Here is a 13,119-nt window from a genome sequence, read left to right as displayed (position 1 = left end):
GCTGACTGCTGCAGAAAGACAAACAGCCTGTGCTGCAAGTGTCCTGTGCCAGGATTTCTACGTGAGCCTGAAGAGAATCCCAGCAGGAGTGCAGGATTGGCTCCTGTGTGAGGCTGGGGATGATGGATCCTTGCCACTGAGGCCAGGTAGCTTTACCTGCAAGTGCAGAGCAAAACTTTCCCCACAGCTTGGATATTCAGGGCCTGCTCTCCCAAGGCTGGCAGGCAGGATCCTGGTTTGGACACTTTCCCAGGAATCCCAACGTGTGCTGGGTCAAGGGGGCCTCCTGACAATTGCACAGAGAGATGGAACCAGCCCCCTCTCCTTCCCTGGCTCTGGCTGAAGGAGGAATGGCTGCTGGGCTGCCAAGAGTGGCTGAGCAGCAACTCCTTTTCTGACTAGATATTCCTTTTCTTCATTGAGAGCTTTGGAAATGAGCTGAAGACAATGAAATAAAACCAGCCTGGCCACTTGCAGGAGGTCAGTGGCAGAAAGGACTGCATAAAAAGAGATTTCCCTCTTGCATCAGGGAGACAAGGAGGCTGGGAAGGGTGCACCAGCAGCTAAGCACCAGCTGCCTTGCATTTCCTGATGTGGAGGACCATTAAAGCAAAGAGAAAGCCCTGTACATGCAGGACCATCCCTGGCTCCTCAGGGAGGGGAAGGACTTGATTTACCATCTGTGTTCAAATAAGTGATGTCCCCCAGAACACACATCCATCAGTGAGATACACCGGTGCTTGAAAGACAAAAACATTTGGCAAGTGATGTCTCTTCAGTATGACACAGCTCTTACATAAAAGAAAACAAAATTAACATGTTCTTGACTTGAAAGTGATTCCAGATTACAAAGCAGACTCTTAAAGTTAGTTGAACTCCAAGTGTCTAAAAATAGCATTTGTTCCCCTTCTTATTTATTTATTTATAATTTTTGGAAGAGCATACAATGAGATGTTATGCAAATGGCAGATAGCTAGTGCTGACAGCTGTGCCTATAGTAATCAGGAGGCTGGACACCAGAAGAGCGCCTCTAAAGGAGAGAATCAATGCTGAGGGGGCCATATCCATCCTTTAGTTGCCCTAAAGGATGGATGTGGTGCTTTTGTATGTTTGGATGCCCAGGGTCCTCCTGTGGTGCAAGATCACCCCAGCAGTGCTGGGGATGCCATCTCAACCACTGAGCCCTGTGCCAGCACACCCTGCTGCTTCCCTGCAGGTGGGCTTTTCTTCCCCATTGCACCAGGGAGCCAATTCCTGTGTCCAAAGCCTTATCAGACCTGCCACTGCTTAGCTTATTAGTACTAAGAGGCTTGTGAGTCTTAAATCACTGATCCTATTAGTGGGATCAATATTAGGAACCAATATTAGGAGTCCTTGTTCCCATTTGGGGCTGCCAAGTCCAAGGGGCAGAAATCACAGGGTTTCCTTTTGGTTTTTGGTTGGTGTAGCCAAGACCAAGTTAATTCTTGCTGACAGACCAAATGATGGCTGGTTCAGGAGTGCATGGCTGTTCCCCCTCTCCTGTCCCCATGGAGGAGGCTCCATGAGCATGTGATGCTGCAGAGAGAGGGTTTGAGCACCAAAGCGACCCTTGGAGAGCTTTGGGGAGAGGCAGTGAGGGATGTCTCCAAACAAGAGGAATGCTGGGCAGCTTTCCCAGCTGATTCCTGCTTAGAAAGCTTGTGGTGCTCCTGACCTGTGGTGACCAGCTTCAATAGGCTTGTGGAAAGATGGTAATTCAAGACAGAGTAAAGGGAGTTATAGGTTTACAGTTATAGGCTGAAAATCCAAAATTTAAGTTAGCAGATGTTACTTTTGCTTCTTTTCCTTGAATTTTCTTACAGAGAGGTTGGTAGTACTGAGAAATGTGTCTTGTACCATTTCCTTTTGCAGGGCACCGACAGTCCCAAAAACAGGGGAATCTGATGTACCTAAGGGAGAAGTGTTGCCTTTGCATAGGGGTTGAATCAGTAGCCGAAGTCCACACTTTGAGCAACTAGGTTGGTTGCCCATTATGATAGCAGCAGCCCGCTGTAAAGTTAAGTGGATGCTGCTTGGCTCTAAGCGGTGACTAGGCAGCTGACTTGGCCTCTGATTCTGTGTGGGACAAAGTTATTTGATTAGAGGCGAAGTCGTCATTTTGAGGCCAGCAAGAGGCAGAAGGGCGGCAGGAGGGCAGGGCTCCGGCGGAGCAGGGAAGCCGGGCTGTGCAGCTCCCCCAGAGCCACCGTGCCAGCCCCTCTGCGGCAGCCCCGAGCTGCTGCACGGCAGAACCCTCCTGTCCCCGGCACCTCCCTCGCCCCCGGCGGGCCCGGGCCGCGGTCGGCAGGTGGCGGTGCCGGATAAGGCCGGGCCCGGGGCTGAGGGGGCCCGGGGCGGGGAGGGCCGGAGAGGCCCCGGGGGCGAGGGCAGCTCGGAGGGGCCGGGGGCAGGAGCAGGGAGGGCCCGGGGCGGTGAGGGCCGCGGGGGCCCGAGGCGGGGAGGGCCGGGCCCCCTCAGCCCCGGAGCTGCGGGACCCGGCCAGAAGCCGCTGGCCAGGGCTGCCGGGGCCGCGGGCACCTCGGAGAGCCCCGCCGCCAATGGGCCCCTCCCGGCATCAGTTGCCCTAAACAGGGAGTTAAACCCAGAGATCTGCCCTGGCAGCCGGGGCACCGGGGCCTGCCCCGAGCCCACTGCTCAGACTCAGTGTCACTGGTGTCCTGCCAAACCCCCGCGGCCGGACAAAACCCCAAAATGCACACCCTGGCAGTGGGCGAGGAGAGCAGGACAGCTCTCCTCGCCCAAACCCGAATTCCTCCCCGAGGGATGCTGCTTCAGGCAAAGCGGGGACGGGATTATCCATTGTCTCCCTCACCTTGCAAATTCTCTCACCACAGCTGCTGTTGTTACAGCGAATAGCAAAGGAATTAATGATTCATCGCTTAATTTCCTCTTCCCCTCCTCCCTGCACCTTGATTTTGCTTTAATAAACTGGTCTGGAGCCAACTGCAGCATCAGGTTAATAATGACTTTAAGCACCATTTATGCTGCTATCGTGGCAATTTAAATTGTCACTTTCTATTAAAAGGTCTAACTCCAAATGGGTTTAGCTGAAAGCATTGGCACTGACAGTGCAATTAAATAACAAAACTCTTTTCTTGGGATGTCAGTGCAAACATATTTTAAATAGGGGGTCAGAAGCACCTAGCTAATTTAAACTACAGTATAGCTTTCTTGTGAAGAATAATACCTGATGCAGGGAGTTTTTTCCATGCTGTGTGACAGTTTTTATTGTGAGCGTGAGACTTAAAGAAGTGATGTGCCAAAGGAGTTCAGCAGCCTTTGTAAACTCTTGTCTTCATGATAAACTTGGGCAGTGCTGCATAAGCAAAAGCCATCATTTCTCAGCAGATACACATGAAAACATATTGATCCTAAAGGCCTCTGATTTACAATCTTGATTTCCTCCAGACAGTTTGTATGAACAAATCACTTTACTGGGCATCCATGTGGTCCTTTGTCTCCAGATTTAGTGCTTATCTGTCAGAAATATACTGTGTATGGTGCACCTTGCATGTCTCATGTTCTTTTTACCTGTGGCTCTGGAGTCATTTATGAACCACATTGTTCTGTGGGAAAACACACTCCTGTGTATAGGATTTTTACAGCTCACCTGTAAAAATCACATCCAGTTCCTCAACTGGCTGCAAAACAAAAGTTCTTTATTTGCAAGCTCTGTGTGGCAGCTGCAGTGCCAGTGCCAGGCTGGCCAGCCAGCTCCTCCTTTGCTCCTGCTCTGCCTCAGCTCTGCCTCCTCTCTGGGTCTGGCCCTTTCCTCCTGCACAGGGCACAGCCTGGTCCTCCTTTTCCAAACACCTTGGATCTTCCACTCTACCCCACATGTTAAGCTGCTTCCTTTTTTGGTATTGATGCCTCAGGTTTTGGCTTTTATATTTTTCAGATTCTGTACAGCTTTGGTGTGTACTTCTGAGCTTCATATTAGGGGACAGTAAGCTCTCTTCACAGAGCAGGCAGACAAAACAATTCCTTCTTTAGCTGGAGACCAAGGACAAATGATCCAAATCTCAGGCCCAAGAGCACAAACAATGGTGGAATGAAGAGAGAAAAACAAGAAGGATGGGACTTCATGGGCTGAAGCTATAATTGGACAATTAACTCCAATATGCCAATGGACCAGAACTCATAAAAGTGAGAGACCTCGTGACCAGTCGTGCATTTTGTGACCATTTTGGTTCATCTTGGGTGTAGCCCTGGCTGGCCTCTTGTGCTGCCCAAGGTGCATCCATTGAGGCCTCCTAATAAAAACCTGCTTTATTCTTTAGCTCCATCTAGCCTCTGTTCTAGGTCAGCCTTCACAAGGCATCACTACCAAGTAAAAATCCTTTTGCTGCAAGAAGGAGACTGAGACTATTTCATGTGTAGCAGGTGTTTAACATCCTGATCAAATTACTTAGCATGAATAAGTCACAGCATCACAGAAAGATGCCTGCTCATCTTGTGTTGATTTTCCTAAAATCAGCTTGTGTTTCCTTATCCCTAAGAGGCAGCCTGAAAGCACAGCCCTTTGCTGGACATCAGACAGAAAAACACAACTGCCATCCTCAGTGTCTGTCCCTCAAACAGGAAGTTAAAATATACCTGAACAGCTTTAATGGTTTGTATTTTCATTTTAATGCCTTTAAAGGCTCTCCAGTACACAACACTGTCCCCTGTGTTATGACTCCTGTGTTTTTCTGATGTGCATTGCATGTGCTGGGAATAAATGAGTGATTGCTCATCACATTTAAACTCTCCCATCCCATTCTCATTGCTACAGTTATTGCTCTGAAGGACACAGAGACACATCTTGAGCTGAGTATTCCTAGGATGGCTAAAGATAATTTTTACAAATAAAAATTATTTATGTCTACACAATTACATTTCTAGCCGCAGAAAATCCACTTTTTACCACTTCACTGAAAAGAAAAAATGAAGTGGCAGGTTGATTTATGGCTGGCCCTTACAAAAATAATATGCAAGAGAATAGGATCAAAAGTAAATTTCTTTATGAAATTATCAATGTTATTCTGTTGTTTTGTTTGGTTCTTTTTTTTTAAAGAAAATGAGAACAAGAAGAAAAATATACTGGTATTCTGTTGAGAGTACATGCTGTTAGAACTTTTTACTTAATGATCTTGTCATCATAAATCCCACATATTTGTTTAAATGAAAACTTTTCATGAGAACAACCCCATCTTCCAGTTTCAGAGGAGCTCACGTTCTGTGCAATGCCTGAGCCCTGCCTTTCTCTAACATTTATCTTCTGCTTTTTCTGTCTTGAGCCTTGCTGGACACACCTGGAGCAGCTGCTCTCAGTGCCCCTGTCCTGAGCAGGGCAGCAGAGCAGACTCTCTCTGAGGGTGCTGTCTGTGCTCAGAAGTCCCCAGCCAGTCTGTAATTCTGTGAAATGCAGCATGACAAGGGTGATAGGGGCAGGAGCGCATGAGAGCTGTGACTTTCCTGGGCACAGGCTTGGCCCTGACCTCCTGAAGTGGCTGCTGATTCTGTTTCCTCAGGGGACACTCAGCTCCTCATATTTTTACACTTGGCAATAGACTTCCAGTGGGATAGAAACAGCTTCCACAAAGGGCACCATGGCAGTGGGAACTGCAGGGAAAGGTGAGTGAAGGCAAGGGCCAGGAGTACATGTGTGCATTTGGGAGCCATGCTGAGTATGGGACCATGCTGTGCTCTGTGTCTGTTTGTAAACATGAGGCATTACACCTCACTTTTTAAAAGGAAACAGGTTTGTCAAGTGTTGCAAAAATAGCCAAGAATTATTAAAAATATGCTTTTGGTTTTAATACATTTTTTACACTATTCTAATTTATTGGACTAAGCTGATAAAAGCCTACTTCAGACAACTGTGAGATTTAAATACATACACATATACATGCATGTATATCTATAGCACTCTGTTAATTTTTTTGGTTGTGCATGTTTGTTTTTTCTTTAGGATATAGATTGCATTTGCAATATTTTTGGGACAAAAACATCTTTTAACTTTTGAGTCAAATCTGAGATTTTTGCAGAAAATAAGACTTGAAGAAAAATTTGAATTATTAACATAATTTAATACTTAAATACCAAGTATTTTGAGGCTTCTGTTTTTTCTACAGAGATAACAGTGTAGCTTTTTACAAGCATTTCACTGAATTAGCTGTTTTTCACTGAATTTACTCTTGTAAATGAATGTTTGCAGTCATAATAAACTCCAAGCAATTGTTGGCAAATGTTTATACAAATTACTTTCTGGACATGCATATGTTTGCACTGCAGAAATTGGCCCCTAAGTATTACCTGTCAGTCAGACAAGGTAATAATTTTCTGTTGTGACACTCGAACACTTCCCCCTTACCCCCAAATACACAGCTCAGCATTTGGGTGGAATTTATCCAAATTCTTGCTTCCACTTACAAAGTCAGAATGAATTGGTGGGGAGTAAATATCAGAGAAAGTGTAAACTGACTAGGTAGAATTGAGAGAGAGAGAGGGAACAGAAACAAAGGGCATCAGAGAAAATTTTCTCTGAAAATTATTATGTAGGAATGACAGTTCTGAACCAGGACAGGTACCACATTATTCAGCTGTCAGCAAGGGCTGGAGGATGCTGGGGGAGCTGTGATAGTTCCTATATGAAGGTGCTAGTCAACCTGTCAGATGCTAGAAAAGAGGAAATTGGTGGCAAGAGGAGATAATAGAAGAGGCAAGGAGAGATAAATCAGAGAGATGTTAGACTAAGAGAGAGATAACAGATGCTGCCATGGGAACTGCCAAGCAAGAGCAGAAAAGCTGGCTTGGGTCTCAGACAGACCACACACCCTGCAACTTACACATTAACATGAACAATGTTATCCTGTGAACAAAAATATATTCTAAGGAAATAACAAAATTATGGGAGGAGGAGAGAAACGGGCTATCAGGAATGCAAGAAGTATCTGGGAATATTTAATGAATTTGTCAAGACAAGAGAAAGGTGTGTTGAAAAGGTCTCCCTATAGTCTAGCTCATAGTATGTTAAAATTGCTCCTGCCTTTTGAGCTTAATTGCTGCCTAAGGTTACAGCGTGAGCCATGTCACTGACACCACTGCCTCTGATGGTTCTTACATCTGAAAGCTTTCCTGGTTTTTCCCAGTTTTCTCAAGTCAGGCTAATAAAATTATCACTTGCTACAACTTTGCCTCACTAGCATGCAAAACATCTGTTTCTCTTTCTCTTTCCTTTTTATTTTTTAACAATCTCTGTATAATGATTTTTGTCCCCTCAGGAACTCTGGAATATATCTATTCCATGTCCTGAGATGATGAAATGTTAGAGGAATAAGTAACAGCTGTTTTGAAAATGGTTCAAGAAATAAGAAGAAAGTGCCCAGGAGTGCAGTTCCTGGTGGCTCTAAATCAGCTCCTTCCTTCCTGAAACAGATGCTGATGGAATTCACCTTGATCCAGTGTGTGCATTGCATTGAGAGAGCAGTGTCCTGAGGCAGGGGTGAAAAGAGGCATTGCTGGTACTCAGACAGGGTGGGATCTGTGATCTGTTGCTGCAGCTGTTCTCATTCCTGCAGAAATGCCACAGAAATCCAGAAATCAGCTTGCTGCCTTCAGAGCAGCCCACAGAGATGGGGCTGGTCTCCTACTGAATGTCAGCTGCTGGCTGTGGGTGAGAGCCCAAAGCAAGTCCTGCATACTCAAGGTCCCAGTTCTCATAGAAACATCCCACAGATCTCTCCTTGCCCAGCCCCAGCCTTCCCTACAGAGGGAGCAGAAGTGGGATGTGCAAGGTGTGCCCAAGGCTAAGGTGAGTCACCTCAATGGATCTTTGTTGCCCCAGTCCTCCACCAGGTCGGTGTGGACCTTCTGGAAATGCAGGAGTGCCAAAAATCTGACATCTGGAGCTGCAATTTCTATTTCAGCTCAACAGACACAATTAGGACCTTCCAAGCTGTTTACTGAAAGAGACTGCTTGTGCTTCCTTATGGGAACACAGGCTCTGAGTTTCACCTAATGAAATGGGCACGGAGCCTTTGCCAAACAAACCCCTCCTGAGCTATGCCAGGTGGGATGCCCTGGAAGTCCTGCTCTGCAGACTTCTGCAAACTGGATCCCAAATCCACAGCCACCCAGGAGCCTGTGCCCCACTCAGGATGGCTGTGGTGTGTGTGTGCCCACCTGTTTGCTCCAGGTGGAAGAGGATGACAAATTAACACTTTGAAGTACTCAGGATGAATGTGTGCCAGGAGTAGAAGAAAACTGCACTCAGATAAAATCAAGGTATGTACACAGTAGACGACAATACTCATTAGAACCTTATTCCACTTCAAATTGCTTTTCATCTCTGGCAGGTCTTTGCAAATTTGCTTAATTTGTAATCTTCCATATCAATGGATCATGAGAATTATTGCTGTCAGGAGAATGTCAGTGTGGCTTAGGCAGAGCTGCATTAGGAGAAGGTGGCATTTTTTCAGCATAATTGCTTGAAGTATAAGAAATGAAGAATGGCTGTCAGATTCCATTCAAAGGTTTGAGGGGGCAGAGGTGCAGAGAAAATGAAACTTCTAGGTATAAATATATGTTCACTGTATAATGCCCTTTGTTTATTTTTTAAGGCTGATGTGTACTTATTCTTACAATTATTTGGTGGTGACTTTTTGTATTACTCCAGACTCCATTTCTGCTCTTTGGACAGTCACAAATTTCTAGCTGTACCCCCTGACAGCTGCTAAGATGATGTGACAGATGCTGATAGGATGTGATTATTTTTAGTAATTTATGGCTCATAGTGCTCAAGGAATAAGCTGATCTGAACCAGTCTTTTGGCTAACACAAATGCCAGATAATAGAGCTATCCAGACTCCCTCTGCACACAAGGCTTTTAACCTTACACTTTGGAATAAATCACAACAGTTCTGCCCAGCAAAGACAAACATTTGAATTTGGTTGCCACTTCTTAAAGTATTATTGAAAAATTATACAATTTCAAATAGGACAATCATCAGAAGAATTCTTTTGTCTATTTGTGTGATGATTAAGAAACATTAATGTTTCTTGTCCTCCTGCATCCATCTCTGGAGGGACCTTTTCCTCCACACAGGTGCACTTCTGCCATTGCACAGATGAAAAAGCTCAGACTCAGGCTGCTTGACTTCCAAAATAGTTCTTGCCAAAACTAAACAGATACCAGACCTATTGTCCATCTCCTTCACTGTATTCACAAGACCCCCGTTTCTGTCCAAATGAGCATGCAAAGGAAACAAAACATTTTAAGAGAACAGTATCATAAACCCCCAGAGGTGTGCAGGTTATTAATTATCAAGGCAATATCAGCACAATGTGAGTTCTTTGCTGTGTTATACTGGAAATCACAAAAAATGGCCATTGGAAGTAGCCAGTTGTTCTCTTCAATGCCTTGTTTGCCTGTGGCAGTCTGAGCTGCCCCTGCCTGTCTCTGTGAGCTGGGGCAGAGTCACTGGAACCCCTGGGGTGACAGTGCAAGTACCCCAGACACACCAGTTCCAAAGGGAAAACTCCTCATGGGTCACCACAGGTTGTCAGAGGTTGCAAAAACATCCAGGGGTGTGCAGAAGAAGGCTACGGGGTCTTTTGCAAGTTATTGTTTCAGGATGTTTTTTTCCTTTTCTGCAGAACCACAAACAATGCAGCAGGGTTTGTAATTCAAAGCACAAACAATTCATCAGGGGCACCCCCAGCCTGGTGACAAGAGCTGTCCCTGGATTTGCAGTTTTGTGTCTGGGACACAATTCCTCAGCACAGGGATCAGAGGCACAGACAGCACTTGCCCAAAGACAGGGAGATGCACCAGAGAGGCCATGCAGCCTTGCTCTTGCTAACAAATCTCAGAATTTTCTGGTTTACTGTGACTGTGCATTATTCCATAACATTCCAGACCATGCAGCTATCCCTGCGCACTTCAGGTGTTTGGCTGAAGCCCAGCTTCCAGTTTTCATCTGCAGACAGTGCATCTTTGAGCTATTACAAATGTGTACCTAATGTTTATTTGAAGCATAATTTTGTGTTTTCTTTACAGCCAAACTCTGCTCCAGATGCTCTTGCTTCTGTACCAAACCTTTTCACCTCTCCATTTGGCTCTGTTTGTGCATGGAGTACAGGACAAAAATTCGAAATTGAATGTGGATGTTTGTGCTCTTCTTTCACCTTCACAGCTCACTACAAACTCAGACAGTGCCTGTGGCTTTTCAGTGTTTTCTGAACCACTAATTTCCCATGCACGTAGCAAGAGCTATAGCATTGAGGTAGCTTTCAAACAGCAAGAAACTGAAAACATCTTTTTTCCTGACTGTAACTTTCAAGATAAAATTTCTATTAATTATTTAGAGGGGGAAAAAACCAACAGGAGCTTCAGCTTTTTCACAGGCTGTCTTTATATAAAGGTAAAAAGTACAGTTTCAGGCTGTGCCCCTGATTTTGTAGGTGGGCAGTGCAGGATTTCACCCCTGCCCAGGCTGCTGGCACAGGCAGTCTCAGTGCCGCAGTGCCTAAAGCCCATGCTGACATTTTGCCTTCATACATGTGTGCTCCTTTCTGCTTGCTCCACAAAACAGCATATCCCTAGTCTTGGAGCATGTTGTGTTTTGGGTTTTAAATTACATTACAATATTTTAATTATAATATTATATTAAAGTTTTGCAGTTGTGTGAGCATGTTCTGGTTTTGAGTTTGTTTTTTTTTTTTTTTCCTTCCCAGTAATAGCAGTACAGAGAGAGCAGAAAACATTTCTGTCGTGTTGTGACCTGTTGGGAGAAATGCATGATGAGTCCTGCCCAGCACTGGCTGATGTGAAAGGAGCAGTCTGAGTCACTGAGGGCAGAGTGCCTGAGATGCCCCAGGCAGATGAACTGCAGCAACTTCTGAAGGGACCCCTGCTCTCCCCTCCAGGACACTGCTGTGTCCATAATCTCCAGAATGGTTTTGGCTCTGGAAACCCTGTTCCATAAGGAGGTCCTCAGCTTTTCCTAAGGTCTAGTGTCCTGACTCAAGCTGAAAAGAAGAAACTTCTATTAAAAACAAAACAAAACAAAAACAGAAACAAAAAACCAAACCAAACCAAACCAAACAAAACAACAAAAAAACCCCAATGAATTTGTGTGTACTTCCCTCACTTTGAAGCATTTTGTTTTTATTTACATTACTTTTTTATTTTAATGATTTGCAAAATGTTTCATATTTCAAAATTTGATTTGAACAGCAGATGCAAAATAATTCCTGTAGGAAATGTCAAGCTGAAATGTTTTTACATAAACTGAAGTTAAAAAATAGCTTCCTGACAATAAATCTTTTAAAAATCACCCCTCTTATCAGAAGCCTCCCTTCAGCTGAACTGGCATTTTTGACACAAAATGTCAAAATTCTTGACAGCCCTGCACTAGAAGTTGGGGGTTATAAATCAGGACTGGAAAGGAAAAATCCACAGAAATTCACCCTAGAGACAGAACTCCTTAATCCTTATCTATTCCTTTTGATGCCCAAGATCTGTGAGGTTTGTCTTTGCCCATCAGTGCCCTTGGATGCCTGTGAGATGCTCTCAGAGTGGCATTTACCTGGTCCTTGAGGCATATTTGTCTCACTGCTCATCAACACTCCTTTGGGGAAAAGCTTCTCCCATTGCTGAGAAGCTCTGCAATCAAATATGTGTACTTTATCAGAGCAGGAAAAATGCACTCCCTGCCTCCACTCTCCCTCAGGATGCTGATTGTTGGCTACCCCCCTTTCCACCAGTTTGGGATCTTAATTTTATAAGGTTCTTTCAGCTCTTTGTTCTACTATGAAGTACCGTGAATTTCCTTTCTGTTATTCTACTGACACAGGCAATTGCTCCTAAGTTACTTTCAAAGGGTAAGACAGGGCAAATGATTACTTGTAACTGGAGGAAAGTGTAACAATACATTAAAAAATTAATAGTTTGATTCTGTCTCTGTATTTCTGCCCTTTACTGGCTGCCAGAAACTGATCTGGTGCTTTGGAGGTAAGATAAAATCACACTTGTTAGCTTCAGATTTAATGAAAGCCTCTCTCTTTTCTCTTTTATTGCTTCTGTACTGATAAGAGTCTTTGTCTAAGCTTTCCTCTTAAGAGCATGAAAGCTTCTGGCACACCTGATATTCTTTTTTATGTAGAAATTTGTCCACCTGAATAAGCACTAAAATTACAATTCAGTTTTGTTATCTTTATTTCATTGTCGTGACTGTATTTATTTCTTTTTATAGTTGCTGTCATAATCCAGAGAACAATCAAATCCCCTTATTAATTTCTTTTACAGTGATACAGATGTTCCTTTTCTTACAATAATCACCCCCCTTTCCTGAAATGAGTAGTTTATTACTGGTGGTTGGTGAAAAATCCACAGATTTATAGTGGAAAAGGCTGACTTGCATGTATATCCAACTGTATATTATGCTATAGCTGAAAAACAGGTTTTAATTTCATTATTAAACATGTACATTCCTTTGAAATCTGAACAATTTTAGCTGATTCTTCTGGTTCTTATATGAGTATCCAAACTTGTGAGAAATGTGGTGTACAGTTGCCTATAGCACTGAAAATTTATGACTTATTTTTCTAACACAAATTTGTCCTGTTAACTTGAACTCTGCTGAACAGTTCAAAAACTCAAATAGTTGGTTTTCCTTTCCTGTAATTTTGCCCAGTTCCTCTGAATTTTCATCTAGTGCTCCATCTTTGACTGAAGCATAGCTTTGTTTAGGCAGAGCACACAGAGGAAATCTAAATTTCTTCTACAGGGAACTGGAGATACCTCTCTTCCTGAGAGTGAATGAATTAAGTCTAGGTTTTGGCATTATTTTAAATGATCAGTTAATATTATTTTTCCTCTCATATTTAATTTTTTCCTTCCTTTGTGTGAATGTTCCTTTTCTTTATAGTTATTTCTTTTTGCTTTCTGTCCATCGCAATGAAAAATGAAGAACCAGTTGCTTTCATTGTATTGAAACATTAAACCAAGTTTAAAGATTCCTTTTTCTATCAAAAGTTTTTACTGACATTGTGAGTTTCTTGCATCAGTATAGATCACATCCTTTCATATAA

The sequence above is a fragment of the Melospiza melodia genome, chromosome 2 (assembly GCF_035770615.1).
Source record: "Melospiza melodia melodia isolate bMelMel2 chromosome 2, bMelMel2.pri, whole genome shotgun sequence".
In the NCBI taxonomy this organism is placed as follows: domain Eukaryota; kingdom Metazoa; phylum Chordata; class Aves; order Passeriformes; family Passerellidae; genus Melospiza; species Melospiza melodia.
The sequence above is the reverse complement of the archived record's forward strand: the minus strand, read 5'-3'. Positions refer to the sequence as shown.